The sequence below is a fragment of the Bombina bombina genome, chromosome 12 (assembly GCF_027579735.1).
Source record: "Bombina bombina isolate aBomBom1 chromosome 12, aBomBom1.pri, whole genome shotgun sequence".
NCBI lineage: Eukaryota > Metazoa > Chordata > Amphibia > Anura > Bombinatoridae > Bombina > Bombina bombina.
Window position 1 is genome coordinate 14,856,041 of NC_069510.1, and position 18,850 is coordinate 14,874,890.

Sequence of the window (18,850 nt, forward strand, 5' to 3'; positions counted from 1 at the left end):
CCCAAACCGGAGCTAATAACAGCAATTAACCTGTTAAAAACACTACAGTACTATGCCACAGCTTCCACTGTGGCCTTTACCTTCCTTAGGGATTATTTTAGTAGGAAATAAGCCTCTCTATAGTCTTTTCTGATGCCTCTGGACTCCCCACGTGAAGCTGCATGAACTGCCTAAGCAAAACAACTGTGCAATTGAGGCCTGAAAATGAGGCCTCCTCCCTCTTCATTCCAGAGTGGAGGGGCTTTTCTTACTAGAATAGGTGTCCAAATAAGTGCCAGGCGCAAAATAAAACCCCAAAAGTGTTTTAAAGTCTGAAAAAACACCTTATTTATAGTGAAAACATGCTAAAAAGCAATCGATTTAGCCCACAATAGTGTCAACCAGCATAGAGCCCTTAATATAAGCCATAATTTTATACAGAGTCTAAGAAAAATGGCTTACCTATCCCAGAGGGGATTGCTGACAGTCTTCTAGCATTACTAGGTCTTGTTAGAAAAATGACTGATCATACTTGAAGCAGTTAAGCCTGCAAACTGTTCCCCCCCAACTGAAGTTCTCTGGTTTCAACAGTCCTGCGTGGGAACAGCAATGGATTTTAGTTACTGGTGCTAAAATCATATTCCTCTCGGCAGAAATCTTCATCACTTTCTGCTGCAGAGTAAATAGTACAAGCCGGCACTATTTTAAAATAACAAACTCTTGATAGAAGAATAAAAAACTACAACTAAACACCACATACTCTTTACCACCCCCGTGGAGATGCTACTAGTTAGAGCGGCAAAGAGAATGACTGGGGGGGCGGAGCCTGAGGGGAGCTATATGGACAGCTCTTCTGTGTTCTCTTTGCCACTTCCTGTAGGGATTGAGAATATCCCACAAGTAAGGATGAAGCCGTGGACCGGATACACCAATGTAGGAGAAAAACAGTCAACCCCCCACATTGCAAAATAATAAAGTTATTAACCCCTAACCGCAAATAACATAATTCAAATATTAACCCCTAAACTGCCAACTCCCCACATCACAATAAACCTAATTAACCTATTAACCCTTATACCGCCAACCCCCCAAAACGCAAATAACTAATTTAATTACTAAGCCCCCTAACCTAACACCGCCTAAATTAACCCCAATTACAACTAAATTACAATTAAAAAAAAAAAGTAACATTAAATTACAAAAAATAAAAAAAGTCTAACATTACAGAAATCAATAAACAAAATTATCAAAAACATATACATATATATAATCCCTATGAAAATAAAAAGCCCCCCAAAATAAAAACACCCCCTAATCTAAACTGTTTTTACAGGGCTTTTGTAGGGCATTGCCCTAAGTTAAACAGCTCTTTTACTTCTAAAAAATATTTAGTCCCCCCTAACAGTAAAAAACCCCAAAATAAAAACCTAACACTAAAAAAACTAAACTACCCATTGCCCCAAAGGGGCATTTGTATGGGCATTGCCTTTAAAAGGGCAATTAGCTCTTTTTCAAACCCTAAAACCCTAATCTAAAAAAACAAACCACCCCGAAAATTTAAATAAAAAAGCCTAAACCTAAGCCCCAAATAGGTACTCACTGTTCCTGAAGTCCGGTGAAGAAGGTCTTCTTCCAGACGGATCCATCATCTTCTATCTTCATCCGGAGTGAAGGTGGCACGGGGGTGCCGAGCTGTGTTCCCGATGCCTGGATCCTCGGCGGCATGGAGGTTCCTCTTCATCCGATGTTCGTTGTAGACTGAAGAGTGAATGCAAGGTACGACAATCAGTTTGGGGTACCTTGCATTCCTATTGATTGTGTGTGTGTCTGGAAGAAGACCTTCCCCGCGGACTTCAGGAACAGTGAGTACCTATTTGGGGCTTAGCTTTAGGCTTTTTTATTTTATTTTTTTGGGGTGTTTTTGTTTTTTAGATTAGGGTTTTTTTTTTGGGCTTGAAAAAGAGCTGATTGCCCTTTTAAGGGCAATAGCGATACAAATGCCCCTTTTTAGATTAGGGGTTTTTTGGGCTTGAAAAATAGCTGATTGCCCTTTTAAGGGCAGTACAAGAGCTAAATTCCCTTTTAAGGTCAATACCTATACAAATGCCCCATTTAGTTTTTTTAGTGGTTTTTTTTTATTTTGGGGGGTTTGGTGGGTGGGGTTTTTTTACTGTTAGGAGGGACTTAGGATTTTTTTAGAGGTGAAAGTTGTTTAACTTAGGGCAATGCCCTACAAAAGTCCCCTTTAAAGGGACAGTCTAGTAAAAAAAAAACTTTCATGATTCAGATAGGGCATGTAATTTTAAACAATTTTCCAATTTACTTTTATCACCAATTTTTATTTGTTCTCTTGGTATTCTTAGTTGTAAGCTTAACTTAGGAGGTTCATATGCTAATTTCTTAGACCTTGAAGGCCGCCTCTTAAGAATGCATTTTTACAGGTTTTTCACCACTAGAGGGTGTTAGTTCATGTTTTTCATATAGATAACACTGTGCTTGTGCACGTGAAGTTACTTGGGAGCCATCACTGATTGGCTAAACTGCAAGTCTGTCAAAAGAACAAATAAAGGGGCAGTCTGCAGAGGCTTAGATACAAGATAATCACAGAGGTAAAAAAATATATAAATATAACTGTGTTGGTTATGCAAAACTAGGGAATGGGTAAACAAGGGATTATCTATCTTTTAAAACAATAACAATTCTGGTGTAGACTGTCCCTTTAATGGCTATTGGTAGTTTAGTATTAGCTTAGGGGGTGATTTTATTTTGGGAGGATTTTTTATTTGTATTGGGGTATTAGTTTAGGTTTAAATTTTTTTTTGGAATAGCTTTGTTTATTTTTTTCTGTAATTTTACTTTTTTTTTAATTTTTGCAACTTTAGATTGGGGGTTTGTATTTTTTAAACATAGACTGCCCTCTGGGCAGGGTTATCGCCTAGTGCTAAATAAATCCGTTCTTCTTTTGGCTCTATGCTGAGTTCCATAACTTTATTACACATCTGAGTGCCAAGTTATCAGAATTAGCTGCAGAAGTTACTATATAAAAAAAACACAGAAGGCACCAAGATAGTACCAGAACCAAAACCTCTTATCTTGTTAGAAAGTAAAATAGTACGAGAACCAAAACCTCTTATCTTGTTAGGAAGTAAAATAGTCTGTCAGCGACACTTCATGTATACGTAATTGAGCTTTCTAAGAAGTAATCGTTCAGACAGCGTTTTGTGACATATCTGTTAGATAAATGACTAGGTAGATACATGTCAGCTGCTTTTTTATGCATTTGGATATTAAATGTTTTGTCTTAACTTGTTCCTTTCTGGTTTCCAAAATAAAGTGTTGGGTTAATGGTTAAAAAGCAGAGAGAGAAAAAAAAATGCACCTAGAGCTATTGTAGGCGGGTCACCTATGTGAACTCACCTGCTTGCTGTGGGTGTGTCTGCAGTAGCATTTAGGTACTAGCAAGAAATCACACAGCAATTCAGTGCTGGATACATCTGGGTATGTAGATATGCTTTTCCTCATGGTATATCACTTAGCTGGGCAGTGGGATGTGCACTACAGAAACAACTTTAGGTAAATAATTGGCACAGGATCACTGAGATGAGAATATGCATTATTTCAATACATTGTACTTGTGTATAATCAATACCACCCTCATGTGACCTGCACAGAAGGCTAAACTGTAACCGCAGCAACTAGACAAACTCTAGGGCTCTGTACTAATATGCAGGTACTGAAGGTTACAGGTGTGTGCATAGAGCTGACTCTCTTGAGTTTCCTTGACTTTGGAATATATTTGAAATATATTAGGGTATCTAGCTTTACTGTCTTATGAAGTGTTTTTTTGTTTCTCTCTCTTTCTCGTGTGTATATATATATATATATATATGTGTGTGTATATATTTATTTTTATATATATATATACTGTGTATAAATATGTGTCTGTGTATATATATATATATATATATATATGTGTGTGTGTGTGTATATATATATATATATATATGTGTGTGTGTGTATTTATAAATTGTGTATAAATATGTGTGTGTATATATATATATATATATGTTAGCAGAAGGAAGCGCACTCCAAAGGGCTTGTTTAAATATTCACTTTTATTCTGTGAACGTTTTCGAGCTTAAACAGCTCGTCCTCAGACAGGCAAAATATGAATATTTTGCCTGTCTGAGGACGAGCTGTTTAAGGACGAAAACGTTCACAGAATAAAAGTGAATATTTAAACAAGCCCTTTGGAGTGCGCTTCCTTCTGCTAACATTGGATATTACCTCTGCTGCACCCAAGGCCTGATTTTGGAAGTTAGGAGTGCACTTTGTCTCTTTATATATATATATATATATATATATATATATATATATATATATATATATATATATATCAGTGACGTGCAGTGACGTCAGAGGATGGTGAGGCAGTGGCTAGGATACGCCTTCATTCTTTAGATATCCTTTGTTGAAGAAATAGCAATGCACATGGGTGAGCCAATCACATGAGGTATCTATGTGCAGCCACCAATCAGCAGCTACTGAGCATATTTAGATATGATTTTCAACAAAGGACATCAAAAGAATAAAGAAAATTAGATATTAGATGTAAATTGGAAAGTTATTTAAATTTGCATATGGGTTTCATGTCCCTTTAAATGGTGTCTTGGAAAACTGGTCAACTTAGTAAACATCTGATTTTAGTCTAAAAGGATTGTAACAGAAACTCTTGCCAGATAACACAATGCTTGCTCTGATTATGAGATCTAGAAATCCATGCCCATTAAAATATGTTTAAAACATACATTTTACTTTAATGCTGCAAATTATGCTTATAGATTCTTTCATTACATAAGGGATGAGAGTCAGAGGGGGAGGAAGAGAGACAGAGAGAGAAAGAGACCATGAGGGAGAACAACACATAAGGAGAGAGATGGATAGATAGAGAGAGACACACACACACACACACACACAAGGGGGGGGGGGGGGACCACTGCATTTTAAAGTAATAAAACAGCAGAGCTACAAAGAGTTCAGAAAATTAGTCTATAATTTAGTGTGAAGTACAGAGGCAAGCTGCTAAGTTAGTGGGTGTAAAGTTTGAGTAAACAGAATACAAAAACGACCCTGCTGTAAAAGACTAAAAAAAACACTAAACCACATTCATTAAATTATCATTTTAACTAACAGAATCTTTCAGTAAAATCTTACTTTAATAAGATGTGGGTGAAACACTGCTCTCTGTGCCTCTCTCCTGCTCTGTAAGGATTCAGGAAGTGACAGTGGCACATTCCACTGCACTTAGAGGGGAAGAACAGAACTCTCTTTTTCACTTTAGCAAAGCTAGCAGGTTCACAGGACAGCAACAAAATATATGAAAGTTGTTTTTTTGCGTTTTTGTTTTGTTTTATATGATTTAACATCCAGCCCCAACCCTATGTTCCACTTACTAATGCCTCTCACTGGATTGGTTCAGCCCAAATAGGACTGCCTCAAATAAGCAGTTAATGAGCCATGCAATGATCTTAACCACTTGCATCCAGTAGATGGCGCAGCATGTTGTGTAATGGTGGGCAGACCTGATTGTGCCTCTTCATTGCACAACATATAGCTGTGAGAAAAAAAAATGCTGGGGGAAAAAATTTACAATTTTTTTTTTTAAAGCCAATAAAAAAAATATATTTTTGCCCATATAAGAGGTGAAGCACTGCCTCACCTGCCTCTAGTGACTGCACATCACTGATATATATATATATATATATATATATATATATGTGTGTGTGTATATATATATATATATATGTGTGTGTGTATATATATATATATATATATATATGTGTGTGTGTGTATATATATATATATATATATATATATATATATATATATATATATATATATGTGTGTGTGTGTGTGTGTATATATATATATATATTTTCAAACAGTTAAGAGGCACAGCGATGGGGGCTACGTGTGCCCCCACGTATGAATGCCTCCATCTAGGAAAAGGGCAAATGGATATTGTCTACCAAAATAGTCTTTTCAATCAGTATGCTAATATTTGGCTGCACTATGTGGACGACATCCTCCTGATTTGGGAAGGGGGTCTTGAGACTTTGCATACTTTTGTTGACGAACTAAAGTGTAATAATTTCAACATACGTCTTACAATGCAATACAGCGTAACTGAAATTGACTTCTTGGATATTAAAATATGTAATGAAAATGACACTTTGGTGATGGAAAATTTTAGAAAGAAAACTGCCACTAATAGTTTATTGATGGCTTCGAGCCATCATCCTTCCTATATGCTAAAAGGGATTCCCAAAGGACAATTTTTTCGCTTACGTCGCAATTCTTCCTCCAAAGAAAAATATAATGTTCATGCACAACGAATGCATGAAAGATTTATAGAGAGAGGGTATTCTAAGAGAAGTACAAATAAAGCGAGAGCCTTAGCAAGAAAATGAAATAGGGATGAATTGTTGTTTAACAAAAAAGAGGATAAGAAATCGGTGATTAGACTAATCACTGGTTACAACTGTCATTGGAACACAATCCGAATTATCTTACAAAAACACTGGTCTGTCTTAACCAGTGATGCAAATATAGCCTTAGAGGTAGGGAGGTTACCTAATCTAACAGCAAAACGAGCCATGAATATAAGAGATAGACTTGTCAACAGCCAATTTGTTCCAACTCCATCTAATCAAGACTGGATTAAAAAACATATACCCAATTGTAATTATTCTTGTGGCAAATGTGTGACATGTGAATACATGAAAAGAACAAAAATATTTTCTGCAAATTGTGATAAAGAATTTCACATACAACATTTCTTTAATTGTAACACGGAGGGTGTCGTGTATTTACTTGAGTGCTCGTGCCCCAGATTCTATGTTGGCAAAACCAAAAAAATCTTCAAAGACTGTATGAAAGAACATAGAGATGACATTAAAGGAGAAATTCAAACAAGCAGTATAGCTAGACATTATCAAATAATACATAATAGCAATCCGGAATGTCTTAAATTCACAGGTATTGATAAGGGCCTCTTGCATGGTAGAGGAGGGGACAATGACAAATGTCTCCTCCAAAAGGATTGCAAGTGGATATACATTCTCAATACCTTATCCTCACTAGGATTAAATGAAAAATTAGACATCGCTAGTTTTATAGTATAAATTATAGCATTTTATTCTTTGGATATATTATTTATGTACCCATAACTTTCTGCCAAAAAATTATTTGGTGGTCAGTTTATTCAGTATTTGAATGTCCTTGAGTAAATAAGGTTTCATACTCCTCTTGTTATATCAGTATCCTTGATAAGATAGCAACTTGAGGTGTATTTTAGGTTGGGTGTTTTCCATACGTCCTGCCCTTGCTTCTATTTAAGCCGCTTCGGTGTGAGCTTTCTGTAGTAGTTACAATTTGAGAATGATTCAATGTAACTTCTATTTACTATTTTCTATTTTTTAATTTGACATAGTGTACGCCATCTAGATTCTATTGTCACAAAGTTTAGAACATTGCTTGTTAGGCTTGTATAAATGTTTCTATTTTAATGTAAATTATGTTTGGTGGGCGGAGTTAAATTGGTTTAAAACTCTGGTGTAGGAGTGCAATTCCATAGCCCTGAGGAAGCCCCGTCTATCAATTGACATTAGGGGTGAAACGTACGTAGGCATTGGATAACGCAATCACGTGACGCAACCTACACAAAGAGGTTCACTGTTTGTAGACGCCACAGGATTCGGGCGCTCTATTCAAAGGCCTCAGTTGTTGCAGTTTGTATTACTGGCTTAAGAAATTGTTCCGGACTGGATTGTTGCTGGGACTGATACTTCCTAAACAGATAAGTTGTTGCAAAACACTACAGATACCATAGATACTCTATATGTTGATCGTAACTTTGGAGCAATATATTTCAGATCTATAACAAAACCGCCAAGTGGAGGGTCATACAACTATAGACCCGTTTGTGTAGAGACTGCCTTTTGCACTATATGGAGTATCAAGAACGTTCCTACACATGGGAAAATATTGTATTTTACACTTCAATTTGATTTATCTGTATATATGTATCTGCATGTATCCTTATTAACATTGATATGGTGATATATGCTAGGTATACCTATATTATGTCACACTTCACTTAGATCCCTATGCAACTGGGGTGTAGTGACAGCGATGCACAATATAAGGTATTATATAAGATGTTATTGGGCATAGGACTTATGTGCCCATAGGAAGAGCGTATTAGGTCAGTCACATGACTTTAGCATTACATCCTAGCAATGTGCATTATGTTTGAATTGTGTCTAATGTACATTTTGATGTTGGTATATCCACTATGAATAGAGGCAATTATATATCCTACATTTGACCTTACAATATGTGTCTTTATCATGAGACCATAATAAATATTCACATTTTTATTGTTTAAAAGAGTGCTTGATTCCCTATATTTATTTAAAGGAACATTTATTAAGATGCTCCTTTATCTTCTTCCATAGTCTATGATATATATATATATATATATATATATATATATACACTATATATATATATATATATATATATATATATATATATATACATACACTGTATATATGTGTGTGTGTGTGACTACAAACACTAGGTATTGTGGGCACTAATGAGTCACCTGCCAGCAGATACCCTCTACTGGACCTGGTTCCTCCTATGATGGAATCAAGTGAGCCAACAGCACCCATGGATGTTGTTGACACACATCATATGGCACCACCCTAACTATCTGCACCCCAGTTATGTAACAGACTATAAAAACCCTTTGAAATCCAGTACAGAGTTCAGACCCCCAGGGTAAATGGTGCTTAAACAATAGATCCATTGTTCCTCTTTGGTCAGTAGGAGTTTATCCTGGTCACCAACCCTGTCCAATTTTGGTACATGATCAATTAGGGTATATCTGATCAAAAACACTGTGTGATTCCTCTCAGCACAGTGCCGTGCCACCAGTTGATTTGAGGAGCCCTTGAGTAATGATTGGCCATCCGTTCCCGGAGGGTGCCCTTCATCTTTCCCACATAAAACATGGAACACGGGTATACCAGTAAATATATCACATGTGTAGTGGTACAGGTCAACAAATGCCTAATGGTATATATTTTGTTTCTATGTGGATGATGAAACCTCTTTGTGTAGATTAAGCCATTGCACGTCATGCAACCATTCCTCCTTGCACAACATCTCCATTTCAGTTAGGTTTGATGGTTGCCGAGCATGGACAGTCCACTTCAAATCCCCCCACAGATTTTCAATGATATTCAGGTCTGGGGACTGGGATGGCCATTCCAGAACATTGTACTTGTTCCTCTGCATAAATGCCAGAGTAGATTTTGAGCAGTGTTTTGGGTCGTTGTCTTGTTGAAATATCCAGCTCCGGCGTAACTTCAACTTTGTAACTGATTCCTCAAAATTATTCTCAAGTGTCTGCTGATATTGTGTGGAATCCATGCGACCTTCAACTTTAACAAGATTCCCAGTACCGACACTGGCCACACAGCCCCACAGCATGATAGAACATCCACCAAATTTTACTGTGGGTAGCAAGAGTTTGTCTTGGAACGTTGTGTTCTTTGGCCGCCATGCATAATGCCCCTTGACCAAATAACTCAATCTTTGTTTCATCGGTCCACAGCACCTTCTTCCAAAATGAAGCTGGCTTGTCCAAATGTGCGTTTGCATACCTCAAGCGTCTCTGTTTGTGGCGTGCGTGCAGAAAAGGCTTCTTCCGCATCACTCTCCCACACAGCTTCTCCTTGTGCAAAGTGCGCTGAATTGTTGAACGATGCACAGTGACACCATCTGCAGCAAGATGATGTTGTAGGTCTTTAGAGGTGGTCTGTGGGCTGTTTTTGACTGTTCTCACCATCCTTTGCCTCTCCGATATTTTACTTGGCCTGCCACTTCTGGCCTTAACAAGAACTGTGCCTGTGGTCTTCCATTTCCTCAATATGTTCCTCACAGTGGACATTGAGAGCTTAAATCTATGTGATAGCTTTTTGTAGCCTTTCCCTAAACCATAAAGTTAAACAATCTTTGTTTTCAGGTCATTTGAGAGTTGTTTTAAGGCCCCCATGTTGCCACTCTTCAGAGGAGAGTCAAAGAGAACAACAACTTGCAATTGGCCACCTTAAATACCTTTTCTCATGATTGGATGCACCTGTCTATGAAGTTCAAGGCTTAATGGGCTCACCAAACAAATTGTATGTTCCAATTAATCAGTGCTAGGTAGTTACAGGTATTCAAATCAACAAAATGACAAGGGTGCCCAAATTTATGCACCTGTCTAATTTATCACAAAAACATAATTTATGCTTACCTGATAAATGTATTTCTCTTGTAGTGTGTTCAGTCCACGGGTCATCCATTACTTATGGGATATATTCTCCTTCCCAACAGGAAGTTGACAAGACGAGAAAGGAGAAACTATAAGGTGCAGTGGTGACTGGAGTTATAATTTTAAAATTTAGAACCTGCCTGAAAAAGACAGGGCGGGCCGTGGACTGAACACACTACAAGAGAAATAAATTTATCAGGTAAGCATAAATTATGTTTTCTCTTGTTAAGTGTGTTAAGTCCACGGGTCATCCATTACTTATGGGATACCAATACCAAAGCTAAGTACACGGATGATGGGAGGGACAAGGCAGGAACATTAAACAGAAGGAACCACTGCCTGTAGAACCTTTCTCCCAAAACCAGCCTCCGAAGAAGCGAAAGTGTCAAATTTGTAAAATTTGGAAAAAGTATGAAGTGAAGACCAAGTTGCAGCCTTGCAAATCTGTTCAACAGAGGCCTCATTCTTAAAGGCCCAGGTGGAAGCCACAGGTCTAGTGGAATGAGCTGTAATTCTTTCAGGAGGCTGCTGTCCAGCAGTCTCATAGGCTAAACGTATTATGCTACGAAGCCAAAAAGAGAGAGAGGTAGCCGAAGCCTTTTGACCTCTCCTCTGTCCAGAGTAAACGACAAACAGAGAAGAATTTTGTCTAAAATCTTTAGTTGCCTGTAAGTAGAACTTCAGAGCACGGACCACGTCTAGATTATGCAAAAGACGTTCCTTCTTTGAAGAAGGATTAGGACATAATGATGGAACAACAATCTCTTGATTGATATTCCTGTTAGAAACAACCTTAGGTAAAAACCCAGGTTTAGTACGCAGAACTACCTTATCTGAATGAAAGATCAGATAAGGAGAATCACAATGTAAGGCAGATAACTCAGAGATTCTTCGAGCCGAGGAAATAGCCATCAAAAACAAAACTTTCCAAGATAAAAGCTTAATATCAATGGAATGAAGGGGTTCAAACGGAACACCCTGAAGAACTTTAAGAACCAAGTTTAAGCTCCACGGAGGAGCAACAGCTTTAAACACAGGCTTAATTCTAGCCAAAGCCTGACAAAAGGCCTGGACGTCTGGATGCTCTGCCAGACGTTTGTGTAAAAGAATAGACAGAGCTGAAATCTGTCCCTTTAGCGAACTAGCGGATAAACCCTTTTCTAAACCCTCTTGTAGAAAAGCTAATATCCTAGGAATCCTAACCTTACTCCATGAGTAACTCTTGGATTCGCACCAATATAAATATTTACGCCATATCTTATGGTAAATTTTTCTTGTCACAGGTTTCCGAGCCTGTATTAATGTATCAATAACCGAATCCGAAAACCCACGCTTTGATAGAATCAAGCGTTCAATTTCCAGGCAGTCAGCCTCAGAGAAATTAGGTTTGGATGGTTGAAAGGACCCTGAATTAGAAGGTCCTGCCTCAGAGGAAGAGACCATGGTGATAGATTCAATGTTTTCTTACAGCGCTGAAAGTGTGGACCTATAGCTCCTGTCTATAGTGGGTCCCCAGGTGCCCACTTTTAGAAAATATGTGTCAAAACGTGGTTTAGAAAGGAGCGCCAAATCTTGGCGAGGTCTGGTGCGGTATAGGTGTGGAAATATGGTATTCTGTCTGAGAAATTGTATAGTGCTATAGCTCAGCTACAATTATGGTAGTTGTGCTGTATAGATGTGTAGGTTTTGATATCTAGATATAAGATCTAAGAGTGGCACAGTTGATACATAAAAGCATTTAATACATATTAAACATATAAAACAAGGGTGTCGTTTAAAATATATTTTAACAGAACGGCAAGAAATAATGTGTAAAAACACATAAACACATAAATATCTATAAAAACACGCGTGTTTTGCTTTTTAGCTGTATGTATAATGTCTCATAAAATTCGTCTCATATATAGTTGTGTTGGCATAAATCTGAAAATAATAAACAATAAAAAATAATAAAAAACAATGAAAAGTAAATAATGTCCAATAATCCCTTCTCAAAGTTAAGAGATATATTAAAAAAAAAAAAAAAAAAAAAAAAAAGGTTAAGTAGTGTCCAAAAATCCCTTCTCAAAGTTAAGAGATATAAATAGATTTTCACATGTGTATCCAAAAAATAAACTGTCCAAATTTAAGTGTTGTCCAAAAACGTGGTATAAATGAATAGTGCAAATCCAGCAGATTCAAAAGTTCTATTAAAAAAGCTTTGCAAAAAACATTTCAAAGAGACATTTAAAAAACATCAAAATGAAGGTAGAAAAAAAGGTCTATCAAAATATGGTGACAAAGAATAATCCGTGAAGTCAATCCAAAATAGTGATAAAAATAAGTCCAAAAAAGATGTAAAATATCCAAAAGATAAAAAACAAAAAATAAATGATTAGTATGTGCACAAACTAGTGAGAGTGATCCCAAAAAGGGGGCTTATGTGGAGGGGTTATGTTTCCATGTAGAAAAATTATTTGCTGTATAAAAATAAAAAATAAAAAATAAAAATAAGCAAAAATACAAAAATATAAATAAAAATAATCCTAGGGAATCTTCAAACCCTGAAAATAAAAGATAATAACAATAGTGTAATACTGTATTATAATTCAACAATCAAGGAATAAATAGCTCACCATAGCTCTGTCAACGCGTTTCGGCCCTCAAGAGAGGCCTTTATCAAGACTTTATCAACACTTCCGGTACCACATTTTTGGCGCGAAATTTTGGCGCAAAATTTTGGCGCAAAAATTTGGCGCAATTTCAATGCAATTTGATTGGTTAGAGAAAGGTATAAAGTCTTCAGCTCACCCACACCATACTATAGTCTTGATAAAGGCCTCTCTTGAGGGCCGAAACGCGTTGACAGAGCTATGGTGAGCTATTTATTCCTTGATTGTTGAATTATAATACAGTATTACACTATTGTTATTATCTTTTATTTTCAGGGTTTGAAGATTCCCTAGGATTATTTTTATTTTTATTTATATTTTTGTATTTTTGCTTATTTTTATTTTTTATTTTTTATTTTTATACAGCAAATAATTTTTCTACATGGAAACATAACCCCTCCACATAAGCCCCCTTTTTGGGATCACTCTCACTAGTTTGTGCACATACTAATCATTTATTTTTTGTTTTTTATCTTTTGGATATTTTACATCTTTTTTGGACTTATTTTTATCACTATTTTGGATTGACTTCACGGATTATTCTTTGTCACCATATTTTGATAGACCTTTTTTTCTACCTTCATTTTGATGTTTTTTAAATGTCTCTTTGAAATGTTTTTTGCAAAGCTTTTTTAATAGAACTTTTGAATCTGCTGGATTTGCACTATTCATTTATACCACGTTTTTGGACAACACTTAAATTTGGACAGTTTATTTTTTGGATACACATGTGAAAATCTATTTATATCTCTTAACTTTGAGAAGGGATTTTTGGACACTACTTAACCTTTTTTTTTTTTTTTTTTTTATATATCTCTTAACTTTGAGAAGGGATTATTGGACATTATTTACTTTTCATTGTTTTTTATTATTTTTTATTGTTTATTATTTTCAGATTTATGCCAACACAACTATATATGAGACGAATTTTATGAGACATTATACATACAGCTAAAAAGCAAAACACGCGTGTTTTTATAGATATTTATGTGTTTATGTGTTTTTACACATTATTTCTTGCCGTTCTGTTAAAATATATTTTAAACGACACCCTTGTTTTATATGTTTAATATGTATTAAATGCTTTTATGTATCAACTGTGCCACTCTTAGATCTTATATCTAGATATCAAAACCTACACATCTATACAGCACAACTACCATAATTGTAGCTGAGCTATAGCACTATACAATTTCTCAGACAGAATACCATATTTCCACACCTATACCGCACCAGACCTCGCCAAGATTTGGCGCTCCTTTCTAAACCACGTTTTGAAGAGACCATGGTGGACAGGACGACATGTCCACTAGGTCTGCATACCAGGTCCTGCGTGGCCATGCAGGCTCTATCAGAATTACCGATGCCCTCTCCTGTTTGATCCTGGCAATCAGCCGAGGTAGCAACGGAAATGGTGGAAACACATAAGCTATGTTGAAAACCCAAGGGGCTGCTAATGCATCTACCAGCACCGCTCCCGGGTCCCTGGACCTGGATCCGTAACAAGGAAGCTTCGCGTTCTGGCGAGATGCCATGAGATCCAGATCCGGTTTGCCCCAACGACGAATAAGTTGAGCAAATACCTCCGGGTGAAGTTCCCACTCTCCCGGATGAAAAGTCTGGCGACTTAGGAAATCCGCCTCCCAGTTCTCTACGCCTGGGATGTGAATCGCTGACAGGTGGCAAGAGTGAGACTCTGCCCAGCGAATTATCTTCGAGACTTCTAACATCGCTAGGGAACTCCTGGTTCCCCCTTGATGATTGATGTAAGCCACAGTCGTGATATTGTCCAACTGAAATCTGATGAACCTCAGCTTTGCTAACTGAGGCCAAGTTAGAAGAGAATTGAATATTGCTCTTAATTCTAGAATGTTTATTGGGAGGAGTTTCTCCTCCTGAGTCCACGATCCCTGAGCCTTCAGGGAATTCCAGACTGCTCCCCAGCCTAGAAGGCTGGCATCCGTTGTTACAATCGTCCAATCTGGCCTGCGAAAGGTCATTCCTTTGGACAGATGAACCGGTGACAACCACCAGAGAAGCGAATCTCTGGTCTCCTGGTCCAGATTTAGCAAAGGGGACAGATCTGAGTAATCCCCGTTCCATTGACTGAGCATGCATAGTTGCAGCGGTCTGAGATGCAGGCGCGCAAATGGCACTATGTCCATTGCCGCGACCATTAAGCCGATTACCTCCATGCACTGAGCTACTGATGGGCTTGGAATGGAATGAAGGACACGGCAAGCATTGAGAATCTTTGATAACCTGGACTCCGTCAGGTAAATCTTCATCTCTACAGAATCTATAAGAGTCCCTAGAAAAGGAACCCATGTGAGTGGTAACAGAGAACTCTTTTCCACGTTCACTTTCCACCCATGCGACCTCAGAAATGCTAGAACTATCTCTGTATGAGACTTTGCATCCTGAAAACTTGACGCTTGTATCAGAATGTCGTCTAGGTACGGAGCCACCGCTATGCCTCGTGGTCTTAGTACCGCCAGAAGTGAGCCCAGAACCTTCGTAAAAATTCTCGGTGCCGTGGCTAACCCGAAGGGAAGAGCCACAAACTGGTAATGCCTGTCTAGAAAGGCAAACCTCAGGTACCGATAATGATCTTTGTGAATCGGTATATGAAGGTAAGCATCCTTTAAGTCCACTGTGGTCATATATTGACCCTCTTGGATCATGGGTAGGATGGTTCGAATGGTTTCCACCTTGAACGATGGTACCCTTAGGAATTTGTTTAAGATCTTTAAGTCCAAGATTGGTCTGAAGGTTCCCTCTTTTTTGGGAACCACAAATAGATTTGAGTAAAATCCTTGTCCCTGTTCCGATCGCGGAACTGAGTGGATCACCCCCATGATTAAGAGGTCTTGTACACATTGTAGAAATGCCTCTCTCTTTACTAGGTTTGTCGATAACCTCAAAGATGGAACCTCCCTTGTGGAGGAGAGGATTTGAAATTTAGAAGGTATCCCTGAGATATAATCTTTAACGTCCAGGGATCCTGCACATCTCTTGCCCAAGCCTGGGCAAAGAGAGAAAGTCTGCCCCCCACTAAATCCGTCTCTGGATAGGGGGCCCTGACTTCATGCTGTCTTAGGGGCGGGAGTAGGCTTTCTGGCCTGCTTGCCCTTGTTCCATGACTGGTTGCCTTTCCAACCTTGTCTGTAATGAGCAGTAGTTCCATCCTGTTTTGGAGCGGAGGAAGTCGATGCTGCTCCTGCCTTGAAGTTACGAAAGGCACGAAAATTAGACTGTTTGGCCTTTGGTTTGGCCCTGTCCTGAGGAAGGGCGTGGCCCTTACCTTCCGTAATGTCAGCAATAATTTCCTTCAAGCCGGGCCCGAATAAGGTCTGCCCTTTGAAAGGAATGTTAAGTAGTTTAGACTTGGAAGTTACATCCGCTGACCAGGATTTAAGCCAGAGCGCTCTGCGCGCCTGTATGGCGAATCCGGAATTTTTAGCCGTAAGTTTGGTTAGATGTACTACGGCATCTGAAACAAACGCATTAGCTTGCTTAAGGGTTCTAACTTTGTTCAAGGCCTCATCCAACGGCTCTGTGCGAATCACCTCTTCCAGAGACTCAAACCAGAATGCCGCTGCAGCCGTGACAGGCGCAATGCATGCAAGAGGCTGCAATATAAAACCCTGTTGAACAAACATCTTCTTAAGATAACCCTCTAATTTTTTATCCATTGGATCTGAGAAAGCACAGCTATCCTCCACCGGGATAGTGGTACGCTTGGCTAACGTAGAAACTGCTCCCTCCACCTTAGGGACCGTCTGCCATAAGTCTTGTGTGGTGGCGTCTATAGGGAACATTTTTCTAAATATCGGGGGAGGGGAAAAAGGCACACCGGGTCTATCCCACTCCTTACTAATAATTTCTGTAAGTCTTTTTGGTATAGGAAAAACGTCAGTACACACCGGTACCTCATAGTATCTATCCAACCTACACAATTTCTCTGGAATTGCCACCGTGTCGCAATCATTCAGAGCCGCTAATACCTCCCCTAGTAACACACGGAGGTTCTCAAGCTTAAATTTAAAATTTGAAATTTCTGAATCCGGTCTCCCCGGATCAGAACCGTCACCGACAGAATGAAGCTCACCGTCCTCATGTTCTGCAAATTGTGACGCAGCATCAGACATGGCTCTCGTGTCATCAGCGCGCTCTGTCCTTAACCCAGAGCTATCGCGTTTGCCCCTTAATTCGGGCATATTATATAATACTTCTTTCATAACATTAGCCATATCATGTAAAGTGATTTGTAAGGGCCTAGATGTACTAGGTGTCTCAATCCTACGCATCTCCCGAGCGGGAGACGCAGGTACTGACACGTGAGGAGAGTTAGGCGGCATAACTTCCCCCTCGTTGTCTGGTGATAGCTTCTTTATCGGTACAGGTTGACTTTTATTCAAAGCAATATCAATACAATTGGTACACATCGTTCTATTGGGCTCCACATTGGCTTTTGAACATGATGAACAAACAGTTTCCTCTGAATCAGACATGTTTAAAAACAGACTTAGCAATGAAACTAACAAGCTTGGAAATCACTTTCAATAAGTTTTACAAGCAATATAAAAAACGCTGCAGCGCTTCAAAAATACAGATATAATTAAACAATTCTTAACAAGAAGTGTATTATTAGCAGAGGATTGCACCCATTAGCAAAAGGATGATTAACCCCTCGATACCCAAAACGGATAAAACAGATATCAATTAAGATTTAACGCTTTTAATCACAGTCAGCACACTGTCACAGATCTGCTGTGACTGATTACCTCCCTCACAAATGAAATTTGCAGACCCCTGAGCTCTCTAGAGACGTCCTGGATCAAGGAGGAAGAAGCAGAAAGACTGTGCAATAATTTTAACTGCGCAACAAGGCGCTAAAACAAGGGCCCTCCCACTCCAATCACAACAGTGGGAGCCCTGATATAACGGTTTCCATGCAGAAAAATATGTTAGCCATGTGGAAAAAATCATGCCCAAAGCGATTTATCACCAAAGTACCTCACAAAAAACGAATAACATGCCAGTAAACGTTTTATTAAAAAACAACATTTTGCAATGTCATGCAAAGCTATCACTAAGCCTGCTACCAGTCGCTACCACTGCAGAGAAGGCTTAAGTATTATTTCAGTGTTAACAGTATTTTCTCAGTCAAATTCTAGTCCCTAGAATATAACTCGACTGCACATACATTTATCAGCCTGATACCAGTTGCTACTACTGCATTTAAGGCTGTACTTACATCATACGGTAACAGCAGTATTTTCTTAGTCAATTCCATTCCCAGAAAATAAAGTACTGCACATACCTCATTTGCGGAGGACCCTGCATGCTATTCCCAGTTTCTGAAGTTACCCCACTCCTCAGAATGTCGAGAACAGCCAGTGGATCTTAGTTACGCCTGCTAAGATCATAGATAAAAAACGCAGGCAGTTTCTTCTTCCAAATACTGCCTGAGATAGAAAAACAGCACACTCCGGTGCCATTTAAAATAATAAACTTTTGATTGAAGAATAGTTAAGTAAAAACTCCAGCTCCTCTCGCGACCTCCTTCTTTGTTGAGGGTTGCAAGAGAATGACTGGATATGACATGTGAGAGGAGGAGCTATATAGCAGCTCTGCTTGGGTGATCCTCTTGCAACTTCCTGTTGGGAAGGAGAATATATCCCATAAGTAATGGATGACCCGTCGACTGAACACACTTAACAAGAGAAAGTGAGTACACCCCTCACATTTTTGTAAATATTTTATTATATCTTTTCATGTAACAACACTGAAGAAATTACGCTTTGCTACAATGTAAAGTAGTGAGTGT

The 18,850-nt window shown here is 38.4% G+C and overlaps 1 protein-coding gene across 5 annotated transcripts in view; it reads left to right on the forward strand.

Annotated features, from left to right (window-relative positions):
- LOC128642867 (uncharacterized) overlaps positions 1-18,850 on the forward strand; it is a 263,770-nt gene that overhangs the window by 160,363 nt on the left and 84,557 nt on the right. The window contains exon 1 of one of the 5 annotated variants that reach the window (XM_053695726.1): positions 3,425-3,477. The exons of 3 other annotated variants lie outside the window; for them this stretch is intronic. The gene's annotated coding sequence lies outside the window, so the exon portion shown is untranslated. Of the gene's footprint in view, positions 1-3,424; positions 3,553-18,850 lie in introns of those variants that run through there. One more of the 5 variants, XM_053695729.1, reaches the window with a different exon arrangement.